We start from the raw sequence: 13832 nt of genomic DNA, 5'->3' as shown, positions 1-13832 counted from the left end.
ATATCTGGAAAGGACAAATAAGGACAGAGAAGTAGCAAAGGAAGAAAAGAAAGAGGCAAAGGGTAGAAAAAACAGAGGATTCCTTTTCTGTTATCCAGGCATGCTTGGAGGAAGAGGTCTATAAGTAGGAGAAAATATTCCTTAACCTCATAATTCTCCTTCCATTTCTATTATAAAAGTCAATATTATAGAGGCATCTTCATTCTTGGTCAAACATTTAGCAGCATGGTCATTTCCATGTTCAAGATAGTTAAGTCCCAGACAGCCTGCGAAGAACTACAAAAGGATCTCACAAAACTGTGTGACTGGGCAACAAAATGGCAAATGAAATTTAATGTTGATAAATGCAAAGTAATGCACATTGGAAAACATAATCCTAACTATACATATATAATGATGGGGTCTAAATTAGCTGTTACCACTCAAGAAAGAGATATTGGAGTCATTGTGGATAGTTCTCTGAAATCATCCACTCAATGTACAGTGGCAGTCAAAAAAATTAACAGAATGTTGGGAATCATCAAGAAAAGGACAGATACGACAGAAAATATCATATTGCCTCTATATAAATCCATGGTACTCCCACACCTTGAATACTGTGTGCAGATGTGGTCGCTCCATCTCAAAAAAGATATATTGGAATTGGAAAAGATTCAGGAAAGGGCAACAAAAATGATTAGGGTAATAGAACGGCTTCAGTATGAGGAGAGATTAATAAGACTGGGACTTTTCAGCTTGAAAAAGAAGCGACTAAGGGGGGATATGATAGAGATCTATAAAATCATGAGTGATATAGAGAAAGTAAATACGGAAGTGTTATTTACTCCTTCTCATAACACAAGAATAAGGGACCACCAAATGAAATTAATAGGTAGCAGGTTTAAAACAAACACAAGAAAGTATTTTTTCATGCAACGCATTGTCAACCTCTGGAACTCCTTGCCAGAGGGTGTTGTGAAGGCCAATACTATAACAGGGTTCAAAAGGGAGCTAGATAGATTCATGGAAGCTAGGTCCATCAATGGCTATTAGCCAGGATGGGCAGGAATGGTGTCCCTAGCCTCTGTTTGCCAGAAACAGTGATTGAGTGATAGGGCATGGATCACTTGATGATAACCTTTGGGGCGCCTGCCATTGGCCACTGTCAGAGGACAGGATACTGGGCTTGATGGACCTTTGGTCTGACCCAGTATGGCTGTTATGTTCTTATGTCTTTTTTGAATCCTCTGATTCAGCACTATAAATAAGTACCAGTATTTCTAGAGGACATGTATATTACAACCTGCAGAGGCAAGCAGTAAAGGAAAAGGAGTGAAGGAAGACAGTAGTACAGGTAGTGCTAAGAGTCATGCTGCTGGGTCAGGGATACCACAATGATGGCAAAGAAAACCTCTGTTAGGGTGAAATCCAATTCTCCCTGAAGTCAATGAAAGTTTTTCCACTGATTTCATTTGTAGTTGACTAGAGCCTTTGGTGCATATACTGAGATGCCATTTTCAGTATAGAGAGTTAAGATTTACTGCTTAATAAATCAATCAAGCTTCTGAGCTTATCTTGTAAATTATTTGTATCAAACTGCTATGGAAAAAATGATACAGAACCACTGTATCACATAAGTGATACAGAAACAAATGTACTAATGTTCACCTAGTAAACAACTTATACACAATTTCCCCCTTCTCCCCACCCCCCCAAGATCTTTTTAATTTGCTGCACTTGTTCAGCGAGGAAACTAAAAGAGTTGTGAAGGCTGAACCAATGAAATTTAAAATAAAACTTTGGGACAGAGTGGCCCACATCCTTTTTTTTACTGATTTTAGTAAATAATTCTTACTTTTTGGCACTATCTTCATCACTAACATGCTATTAATGACATATGCATTGCTTCTCCCCCATGGATCAGTCATCAGCCAAGACCTTCTATATTGCATGCTCTCGGGGGCAAAGGCTATTTGTTGATTTTGATAAACATCACTGTCTTCAAATTACTTGTAGAGAGAGAATTTGTTTAGTCATTGCCTCATAAAAGTGCCAGCAGCATATAAAATGTACTCCGAGTAGACAGAGTAGATATTTGAGGGTAGTTAGCTAAGATATTGTACCGCAACTTTATTCACTGTTGGCAATACCTTTTTCTTGTTGTGCCAAGGAAAGGCTCAGTACTTTGGGTGAATAATACTGTTCATTCAGATGTGGTTCCTACTATAGAGAAACAGGCAATGAAGATTTGACAGGAACCACAACTTGTGTCTTCATCAGACCAAAATAAAGAAGTCGTTCCTGGAGCTTTTTTGGATGGTGTTGCATAGGACTCAGAGATAGTGATGGATATATTTGTGAACATATTTCCCTTCATGCCTTTCAGCCTGTAATGGTTGAGAATAGTGCAGTTGTCTCAGAGTTGGTTCTGGATTCAACTAAAGCCCAGGAAGGGAATGGTCCTAAGTTTGCGTCTGCTAGGGAGAATGGCACTGTAACTAGGTTGCATATGCTCAAATAAATTTGTTAGTCTCTAAGGTACCACAAGTACTCCTATTCATTCACAGTTGTTTGTGGCTTGAATAGTTGCTCAAGCAGGTACCAGGTGGAACTCTTATGGTGAGAACGCAGAGCTTGAGTTGGGACTAGATTCCTTTGTTTTTCAAGCAATTATAAGGTGCAATGGGGGCGGGGGAGGGAAAGAATGGGTGTTAACACCAGGGGCAGCTGTCAGTAGGTTTCCCACATCCTAAATATTTCTTTGATAAGTCAAAGACTCTAACTATCCTAAACACAGCTGAGGTGTAAAATGTCCATCTTTAATTGACCTTGGGGGACAATTTCACAGACACAAATGGCAGTTAAGCATCTAACCCACACTAATTTCCAACAGGAGTTAGGTGATTAATTAGTATTTGCGCCTTCTCTCCCTCACACATGATTTGCCTTGTGTGACAGGCAGGTCAGAGCAAGAAAGGACTTTGCCCTTGTAGGTGAAGCTTAAACACCTTTTTACACAAACTTAATCATAAAACAGAAGAGTAAATGTAAAGAATGCTCTGACTCTTGGGACAGCCCAAACCAAGGTCTAAAGTGTGTCTCATTTCAGCCAAAATCCAGAGAATAAGAGGAAAACCCTGTTCTCACTTCCCACCTACATCTGTCCGCTCTATCCTTCTTCACAGATATCTTACATTCTACGCTCAACCCCGTGAGCCTCCACAACACATCCCACGCTAGTGTGCCTGAGGATCAGGATTAATTAACCCCTTCACAGGTAGTCTAGCCTTGCAAAGCCACATATTAAGGGGAGAAAAATGCAGTCCTTCCTCTAGCCACAGTAGCACGGTCAATCCCTGCCCTGCCAGCCTCTGGGTGGCATCAATACACTCTGCCACAGCCCATTAGCAAAGGCAATACATTCAAGAGAGATTGACAAAGATCTAAGTTATGTTTACACAGACTCCAGAGCACATGTATTGTAGCATGAGGCTTTTCAAACCTGCCTATAGAATCATAGAATCATAGAATATCAGGGTTGGAAGGGACCCCAGAAGGTCATCTAGTCCAACCCCCTGCTCAAAGCAGGACCAATTCCCAGTTAAATCATCCCAGCCAGGGCTTTGTCAAGCCTGACCTTAAAAACCTCTAAGGAAGGAGATTCCACCACCTCCCTAGGTAACTCATTCCAGTGTTTCACCACCCTCTTAGTGAAAAAGTTTTTCCTAATATCCAATCTAAACCTCCCCCACTGCAACTTGAGACCATTACTCCTCGTTCTGTCATCTGCTACCATTGAGAACAGTCTAGAGCCATCCTCTTTGGAACCCCCTTTCAGGTAGTTGAAAGCAGCTATCAAATCCCCCCTCATTCTTCTCTTCTGCAGGCTAAACAATCCCAGCTCCCTCAGCCTCTCCTCATAACTCATGTGTTCCAGTCCCCTAATCATTTTTGTTGCCCTTCGCTGGACTCTCTCCAATTTATCCACATCCTTCTTGAAGTGTGGGGCCCAAAACTGGACACAGTACTCCAGATGAGGCCTCACCAATGTCGAATAGAGGGGAACGATCACGTCCCTCGATCTGCTCGCTATGCCCCTACTTATACATCCCAAAATGCCATTGGCCTTCTTGGCAACAAGGGCACACTGCTGACTCATATCCAGCTTCTCGTCCACTGTCACCCCTAGGTCCTTTTCCGCAGAACTGCTGCCTAGCCATTCGGTCCCTAGTCTGTAGCTGTGCATTGGGTTCTTCCGTCCTAAGTGCAGGACCCTGCACTTATCCTTATTGAACCTCATCAGATTCCTTTTGGCCCAATCTTCCAATTGGTTTAGGTCCTTCTGTATCCTATCCCTCCCCTCCAGCGTATCTACCACTCCTCCCAGTTTAGTATCATCCGCAAATTTGCTGAGAGTGCAATCCACACCATCCTCCAGATCATTTATGAAGATATTGAATAAAACCGGCCCCAGGACCGACCCTTGGGGCACTCCACTTGATACCGGCTGCCAACTAGACATGGAGCCATTGATCACTACCCGTTGAGCCCGACAATCTAGCCAGCTTTCTACCCACCTTAGAGTGCATTCATCCAGCCCATACTTCCTTAACTTGGTGACAAGAATACTATGGGAGACCGTGTCAAAAGCTTTGCTAAAGTCAAGAAACAATACATCCACTGCTTTCCCTTCATCCACAGAACCAGTAATCTCATCATAAAAGGTGATTAGATTAGTCAGGCATGACCTTCCCTTGGTGAATCCATGCTGGCTGTTCCTGATCACTTTCCTCTCATGGCAGGGTGCTGCTGTGTTTTTCCCCGTCTTCAGACACTACTACCCTGGGACCAAATCTTCTCTTCCAGCATCTGTCTCTGCCATTCCCTAGGCCACTCACCTGCTCCAGACTCCTGGAACTTTAAAGGGGTATGTCTTGGAATAGACAGGACCCAATCCCCACTTCTCCTTAAAAGGGATGACCACCCCTGCAATACAATGTGATCCTTGTTCACAAACCTGCTTCATGTTAGTTCCATGAGAGGATGGACTCAGTCTGCCACTAGACAAGTTATCGAGAGAAGAGGAACAGCACACAGTGTGGTGGCTTAGGCCCACTTTATTTGTCACCTCTGAGAATCCAAACTTTATTATCAGTACCACATAGGAACGTGTATCTTTTATACTCAATGGCACACTTTTGGGAAGAAAAGTAAGGTCTTTGGGATATTTCCTCTCTTGTAAGTGCAAATTCCAGCAGCTTCAAAACCCTTCACCTTAGCAATTGCAAATGGAAAGGACTACTTGTTCACTGCCAGAGTTTTTGGATAGTTTTCACTGAATTATTTGCTCTTTCAAGTGCTTTGGGATACTACCAGTTGTGCAATGTGTGAGGTGCTGCCTTGTGTCTTTGATACTTTCCATGCTGCTAACAAACCAAGGCAAAGAGGTGATATGTATTTGCAGGAATAGAACTGTGTAATTACAGGAATGAACCTGGGTTAGAATGTCACTCTCTTCTAGGGAAATATATGCCCTCAATCCTATCGCCTGCCTCATTTCCATCTCATCCATAATATAAGGCTGGCTGAGATCTACTCCTTATAGCACAGAGGATGTCTTCCACTGTGCATTGTGCCTTCCATACCCTCCATCATGAAGAAAAATACTTCCCTGTGGTTGTCTACTGGGCGCTCTATATATTCATTCCTTTTCAGCATATAGCACAGATTACAGTGCTGCTTATCAAGAGAATTTATTAATGATATTCCTCCTCCTTGACTGACACTACTCATTCTTTTTAATATTCATGGGAGCTTTGCAAACAATGACATATACCAAAGGCAAATAGATGAGGTTGGTGCCAGAGAATTATTAGCTTTGATGGGCACAATGAGAAGGAGCATAGTGCAGATTCTTTTGCTTCTCATTTGACAGTATGTCATATTCCAGGTTAGAGGTAAAACTCATATCTGCTGCTCCACTTTTCTCCAACTCCCCTGATCATACTGTGCTACCTATTACCTGCTGCCCTGCGGACTTCCCTCACCAGCCTCAGCTGTGCTGCTGTCTTCAGTCTCCTCTCCTGCTGTTGCCATGCCCTCCACTACTTCATACCTTGGCTGCACCTGCTGTGCTATCTACTACTGTCCCCCTGTGCTGCTGCTATGTCATTTCCCCTCCCTGCTGCATTTTCCCACCCAACTCACTGCCTTAGAGCAAATCTATTTATGTTGGATAAAAACTTCACATTTCACAGAAACTATTCTAAAAAGGGGGTGGAGCTAAGTGGTCAGAAACATGAGAAGGAAGATGACCGTAGCAGCTGAGTTTTGAACAGAGTAGAGGGAGTGCTAAGGAGAGGGGTGTCTAAGTCACAATGTTTCTCAGGACTACTCTTGGCATGGTGCAGCTTAGAAACCTTGATCAGGAATGCACCTAAAGCCAGAATCCAGCTCTTAAATAACAGATTCTGATACAAGATACAACAAACCACACCAAAGAGAACTGACTCAACCCCAGTGATTGTACTTCTCCTGACTTTAACATTTTGTTAGGAAGAGGAAGTGGAAGGCATCAGTATTGACAGAGATTAAGCAGATTTAAAACTAAAGCAATCTGTTTGTCCAATGTTGGTGGTGCATGCTAAGCGGTAAATAATAAAATTTAATTGCCACATAAATGTGTGTGATAATCCATCTCCCATAGAATCAACCCTATGCCAATTATTTCACACTGTAATGTGAAGGAGGGAGGTGGTTATGCTGTGTGTGGGGATGAGGTGTTCAAGCATTCCAAATGCCCTTCATTGTATTCCTGCTCTCAACACACCTCTAAATTGCATACAACTAAAAACCAGACAAAATACCATGAAGCTGTGTTTTCATGCTATACGGTATCCAGATTTCTCTTCCTGTTTCCTGTAGACAGTTCCTCCATAATCACTCACTCTCTTTTTGACAGCAAACACCTAATGCTAGCCCAGTTTATGCTTTCAAGATGTACACAAAAAGGGATTCCTCTGTATGTAGATCATCCCTGTCCAGTTGAAAGAGGGATTTTCAAGGATCAGTCATCTCTTCAGAACTCTTCCCCCTTCCTCGGGCTTCACCTGGTCCCCTTTATAGACCATTAAGCAGTTATCAGATGTTAAAAAGCTTTGTGACTCCGAATGTGTACTGGGACCGAATCTGATGGAAGTGAAAGGCTTAGTATCCTATTACCAAACCTCTCGCCCATCCAATTGCCTTCAAATAGTCTACAAAAACTTTTACATGAATCAGCTACTGCTGCAATAAGGCTGCTGAGTCAGCACTCGAGGACCCTTTAAGGGAGTTACACAGTACTACTAACACTGCATATTTTTAAGAAAAGATTTGGAAGGTGCCCCTCAGAGATTTCAAGGAGCAAGTTCAAAAAAAATATAACTCAGATAGGCTTGAACCAAGTTCATGGGTTTATTTAGAGATGGGGGAAAACTGTCAATTCTTGGGGGAAGGGTTTTAGGCCATGATTGCAGACAGACAGACCTCCTCAAAAGGTTCAGATACTGTGTCATTAGGATACATTTTGAATAACCTCTTAGATGCATTTCAAAGCTTTTGAGGTTCACACATTACTGGTATAAACCTATGGATTTGGGCATTTCAGAAGGCTTCAGAGGCCAGCATCCAGACCACCTAAACCAGCTGGGTGCTGAGTAAATGAGTTGGGGGTGGGGGCCAGAGGGAAGGAATTTCCCCAGCTACAGAGCAGCTGCAGAATTGCACTCCAGAGGCTACTGCAGTGTAGACAACTATAGAGATTTTATTGAGACTATCCTGACTTTTGGTGATTTTCTTAAATTCCTAGCTTCTGGATTCATTTGATTAGATGAGTATCTCAGCTTTGATTAAAATACAAGTTTCTAGCCATCACAACTTCAGAAAAAAACTTGAAAAAGTGACCCTTTAAAGTCTCAAACACTAGAAGATAAATCAAAAGAACCACAAAATTAGTATTTTTTAAATCTCATGGTTCTTATGCCAATCTTATTATTTTTGTGGGGGCTGACTAATGATTTCTGAATGCTTGGCATTAGTAATACTGCAAGTGTAGACCAATGGCTGGAGTAGCTTTCATTCACCTGCACACCGTGGCAAGGCACCCCTTCTGCCTCACCAGCCTTAGCGCTCCCTCCTCTGGCAGGGACAGGACCTGGGGTAAATAAGCCCTCCACTCTGGAGCGTGTCTGTCTTCCCTCTTTGGGGTTTGTTTCTCAGAGACTTCCTGGTAGGCCTCGGGGCAGGCCTGAGGAGTACTCCTCTGCCAAACAAAGGGAAAAAGTCTATAACACACCAAAACAAAAGGGCCCCTCACTGGGCCCCTCACTGGGACAAGTGTTGTCCTGTCACTGGCCCTGGAGTGTCAGTCCTTCCCCTAAACAGGCACTGGGTTTTGGGTATCTCCTCTATGGGGAGGAGCGCAGTCTCTCACACTGGAGAAGCCTCTCTCCCTGCTGCCTCCAGCCTTGTAGCGGTTTGTCTCCCCCCACCATGCACCAGGAGAGAGATTCTAACAGGTTTCAGGCAGCCCTTAATTGCACTCAGTTAAGTAACACAGGTCAATTAGGGACACACACTCTCAATGGAAAGCAGAAATGGAAGCCTACATTATAGTAAATCCTCAGGCCACAATCTTGACTTCCTTGCCTATTCATGGAGAGTACCACAAAGTGGGATGCATGGAACTATGCATCTCTTAACTCTTACCCCACTTCCCCTGCACATTTCAGTCACACTGGTTCCACTGTCATAGTACATTCTATAACTAGGAAGACACTGGCAGGGTTTGTCACTGTATGTGGGGACCTTGGGTTTTAGGGGATAGGAGGTGGGTCAGATTATGAAGAAATATGGACGATGACATCTCACCCACCATGTTTACAGGTAACAGTATCTGGAATTCTGCATCTAGAAAAAAAAGCTATTTCTGCATGAAGAGTTCACATCCCTCTGGCAAGGGCACTGGAATTAACTTATGCATGTTGATTCGGAAAAAGTTTATGGCTAATGCTTGTTCATTTGTACAAGTCTGCACTTTTAAGTAAAATATTGTTCTTTGCTTTTCAGTAAAGCAAAGCATTGGGTCTCAGGCTACAAGCTAGGGGTGTAATTCCTAGGTCTCAGACCCGCTCATGCTAGCTCTCATTGAGGTAGCAGTCTCGAACTAGTAGTGTAAGTGCAGTAGCCTGGGCAGGGGGGAGTGGTGGCGTGGGCTAGCTGCCCTGAGTACATACCCACAAGATTCAGACCGGTTTGTGTTTGGGCAACCAGTCTGTGCGGCCAACCCCACCGCTTGTGCTACCACAGCTACACTGCTGTTTCTGGCCTGCTAGCTTGATGTGAGTTCCACAAGTATATCTACGCAAACCAGCCCCAAGTGTAGCAGTAGCCGTCATAAATGGGAAAGACCCCTGCCATTGACAGAGACCTGGAGAGAAGGTGAAATACATAATGTGGCAGAATACATAATATGAGGCTGATGATAAAACAATAGAAACAAATGTTGTAGAAAACTGAAATCATTTCAGGTTCAATTTCCACTGCTAGGACAATTCACGTCTCCGTTAACTAGTTGGTTTAGTTCAGCCTTGCAAAATTCTATCCACTCACCCAGCATGAGTAACATATTTTGACAGCCAAGTAAAATGTTATTAGGTTATTTCATTATCACCAATTATCATGGTAAAAGGTGTAGATTTGTGCACACATGGGCTACTAAATCTTCATAGCAAGTTTGAAAGGATGTTTTCATTGCTAAATAGGGACACTGGGCCAAATATATACAGCTCTGAGATCCCTGGAGTCACACCGGCCGTTTGACGGTTTTCTTTCAGATGTTTCAGACTGTAGGCTATTCCAGACTGTTAAAGAGGCAGAAGAGAAGGCAAATGAAAGCAAAAACATTGCAAAATCATATGAAGGGACAGATGACAGAGGGCCTGAGCTGAAGCAAGGATGGAGGCATGAAGCACCCAAGCTATCCATGAGACACCCTGGAGGCTGCACAGGTAGCTCAGGCAGACGCAGTTCAATGTCAAACTGATCTGAGCTGGAACAAAATGTTTCAACATTTCTGAATCAAAATGTATTCCACCTTTTCATTCTGTGAAAAAAATTGACATTTCAAGTTTTTGTCCCGATTTTGGATGAAAGCAAATGTTGAAGTATTGGAATTTCTCAAGGTGAAGTAATTCTGATTTTTGGCCTAAAAAGTTAATGTCAGGGTCAAGCATAATGTTTAGATTATGCACAGTAGAGGCAAATGGGTGGTTAAAGTTTAGGAGAGAAAGAGGAGACAGAGTTATGTTTGAGGATTTCCTCACCAAAGTTGTACATCTGCTTTTGAAACATTTAATAGAAAGAGGATGAGACAAAACCACGAGTTGGGTTTATCAACACAGGCAAAGGTTGGAGACAGAGGAGTTACTAAAGGCAGGGGTGCTGGAACAATTTGTATAGTGGTGGTGCTGAGAGCCATTGAACCAAACTGTAAGCCCTGTATATGATGGAAACCACTTCAAGACAGTGGGTGCGGCAGCGCCCCAGGCATTCCGAGTTCCAGCACCTATGACTAAAGGTGTAGAAAGATGTACAGTTGAATGAGGACAACATTTTCCTTTGGCAGTAGTAAGGGACCTGCAAATGATGGGCCCTCAGTTACACCCAGGCAACCCCCTCAACTTCACTAAGATTGTTGAATTACTTTAAACACAGCAGGTAGGTCACCTGAACTTGCATGGCTTCTGAGAGCACATTGTCAGTACAGGAAACAAAGAGGAATAAAAAAGTGTATTTAGAGAAGAACTCTGGAACCTTTAAATTGTGGGCTGGACTTTATGAGTGTGTGAACCATTTGAGCTATACTGACAACAGGATAGGGAGTATGTCCAAAAAACTCACACCGAAGAACCTTTTGCTGTAACTCTGCAGGTATGCATGCCTGACTTGTTCTGCTTTTGTTTCAGAGTAACAGCCGTGTTAGTCTGTATTCGCAAAAAGAAAAGGAGGACTTGTGGCACCTTAGAGACTAACCAATTTATTTGAGCACAAGCGTTCGTGAGCTACAGCCTGTAGCTCACGAAAGCTTATGCTCAAATAAATTGGTTAGTCTCTAAGGTGCCACAAGTCCTCCTTTTCTTTCTGCTTTTGTTGTTAAGACTCATTTCTCTTCATAGGCTATCCATTATAATTCTACACACAAACATAGGAACAGATCAGAATAATGAGGCATTAATCCAGTCTGCTCATTTTCTCTCCTAAAAGAAATAACCCATTTCTTAGATTCTAAGCACACTAATACTGCTCCATCTCCTGTTTTGGTGTTTACTTGAATATCCAGCAGTTGATGGATATTATGACTATGTCTACACTAGGGAATTTAACACAAACATTTCAGGCAGTACTTAGTTCCCTTTCAGCTGAACTGGTGTCAGAACTGGTGGGGGCCAAGGTATATATACGTTTACCATGGGCAAGCACTTTTGTACACAGTAATGTTCCTGCTAGTTCTAACTCCAATTAAGTTGAACTGGTGGTAGAACCAGTGGAAGTTTAGCAGTGTGGCCACAGCCCAAATGGATAGAGGTCCTGATCTTGCAAACACTTACACATGTGCTTAACATGTAAAATCAAGTCAGTGGGACTACTCATGTTAAACAGATGCATAAGTGTTTGCAGGATCAGCATGTAATACACCAGAGGAGTGCTATTGTCATTTAAAAGAAATAAAGAATGGTATGGAGGAATAATTCAAAAGGAATAAAAAAAGAAAGAGGAAATACCAGTGAAATGTAACTGGGCTTTCCCATTATAGAATGTCCAGTCTCCCATTTGACTTGTTGAAATTCTTCAACTTTATGAAACAAAACAAATAAAACCCCCACTCACTTTATATCTCTTATGTCATGATTTAATTATGCTGATGAAACAAGACATACTAATTCATTAAAAATAAAAATCCCTCAAACACACAGTACTGCTGGCGAGGGAAAGACTGAAACCTGTTTTATGATAGAAAGTCTGTTTGAACAAGGTCACTTACTGTATCATGAGGATTATTATTCTTTTACCCAAAGATTTTTTGCTGTGTGGCAAATTACAGAAAAATTCCACCAGAAAGTCAGTGTCTAATATAATTCACCTCCCTAGTTTAAAATGTTGATACACTTTCATGTTCCTCAATATTTATGCATTGAAATTCTGCAGCCTCAATGTTAGCAAATCCATGAGCAATGGATGTGTTTGCATGCAGAGAGAATATTGTGGAATTTCAAATGTGAAGAAAACAAAGGAATGTTGGATTTTATAGTCTATCCTAACTGCCAGCAGCATTTATCTTTCCATGAATACACCAAGCAGCATATTTTGTGACATAATAGTGCCCTCTAGTGTCGTATTAAGCATAATATCTTTAACTCAACTAATTTTTATAAAGTAACATAAGAAAAAATCAACAACACTATGTATGAACAATATTAAGATGTAGCTGTGATACAATAAAATAAGTAAAAAATGTTTAACTTCTCTTATAAGCTCATGACAATATGCATATTCCAAGCTGTATCCGTTTAATCTACTGTCAAAATCTGGCTTTATAGTCACATACATATTCTCTCTCTCTTTCTCTCTCTCTCTCTCTCACACACACACACTTGCAGAGCCTGTATAGCTGTGGAAAAACAAGCTGGATTTTTTTCTGTCTCATTCTACAACAATAACTTTGAAAATCTGATTCTGATTCCTGAATTGTAATTGTCCATAATTAGAGCAAAGATATAGAAAGCAGAAAGAACACTATTTGATTTTCAAATGCCACAATTAAGCTGCAGCGCTAGCAATTAGAAAATCTTGATTAGACTTGTAAACAAAGCATTTCTGATAAGGAAGCCACTGATGGGAAAGTGAAATATCAAATGTGAAATATCATAAAATCCACAATAATTACCTAGGTCAGCTCATTATCTTTAACTCAGAAGGAGGTTAAAAGAAAATTCAGTGAGCTCAAAATGGAATATTAATATCAACTTTGAATTATCTGCATTTTGCCAATTAGTGTCCTAACCTGAATGTTATGAAATGTAGATTTCTTCATCTTAATTTATTAGTTTTGTATTTCCTAAGAAATATATTTTTATATAAAAAGTTATCAAATACAGAATATTTTACCATGACATCAGAATAAATTTTCTTGGTTATATATATTTGTAGAACATTTTAAAAAATACATATTTACACATTCTTTCAAATATGTATTGTATTCATCCAACCCTAATTGATTCCTTAAGAGCCATTCTTGCCAATCAAATTACTATTCAGTTCACTCATTCACACAAAATTTGGTTGACAAGATTATTATTTTAATCTTTAAAACTGTTATTTATTTAAATGAGATCTGTACCTACACAAATATACACATACATTTAATGTTCCAGGCATCTGATATTTCAAAATGTTTCTTTTATTTGAGAATTAGCACAAAACTGCTTTTCATGCAAGTTATTATACCAAATGGTAAGAATTAGCAGGTAACGGAACAGAGCACTCAGGGTAATACAGTATTTACTTCCCTCATTTACAAGCTCTAATAAACGGGCTTTATGGAAAATACTAAATAACAGGCTTCAGGTCAGAATTTCTCCCAAACAACAAGTAAGGACAGGGCAGTTTTATAATGTTGCTACGCTTCTACTCCAGCTCTTGGACTGTGCTCTCTGTGAGTGTTTATGGCATTTAGGACTGTGGAAAGAATTTTTAGAATTCTACAGTGAGGACGTGATTCTCAATTTAATTCTATAGAAATCTGGAGTAATTTC

At 41.1% G+C, this 13832-nt stretch overlaps 1 protein-coding gene across 18 annotated transcripts in view; it reads right to left on the bottom strand.

Annotated features, from left to right (window-relative positions):
- NRXN1 (neurexin 1) overlaps nt 1-13832 on the bottom strand; it is a 1255052-nt gene that overhangs the window by 597130 nt on the left and 644090 nt on the right. The gene's annotated exons all lie outside the window — the stretch shown is intronic.

This window comes from Lepidochelys olivacea (genome assembly GCF_965140295.1).
Source record: "Lepidochelys olivacea isolate rLepOli2 genome assembly, chromosome: 3".
Classification (NCBI taxonomy): Eukaryota; Metazoa; Chordata; order Testudines; family Cheloniidae; genus Lepidochelys; species Lepidochelys olivacea.
The sequence above is the reverse complement of the archived record's forward strand: the minus strand, read 5'-3'. Positions and strand labels throughout refer to the sequence as shown.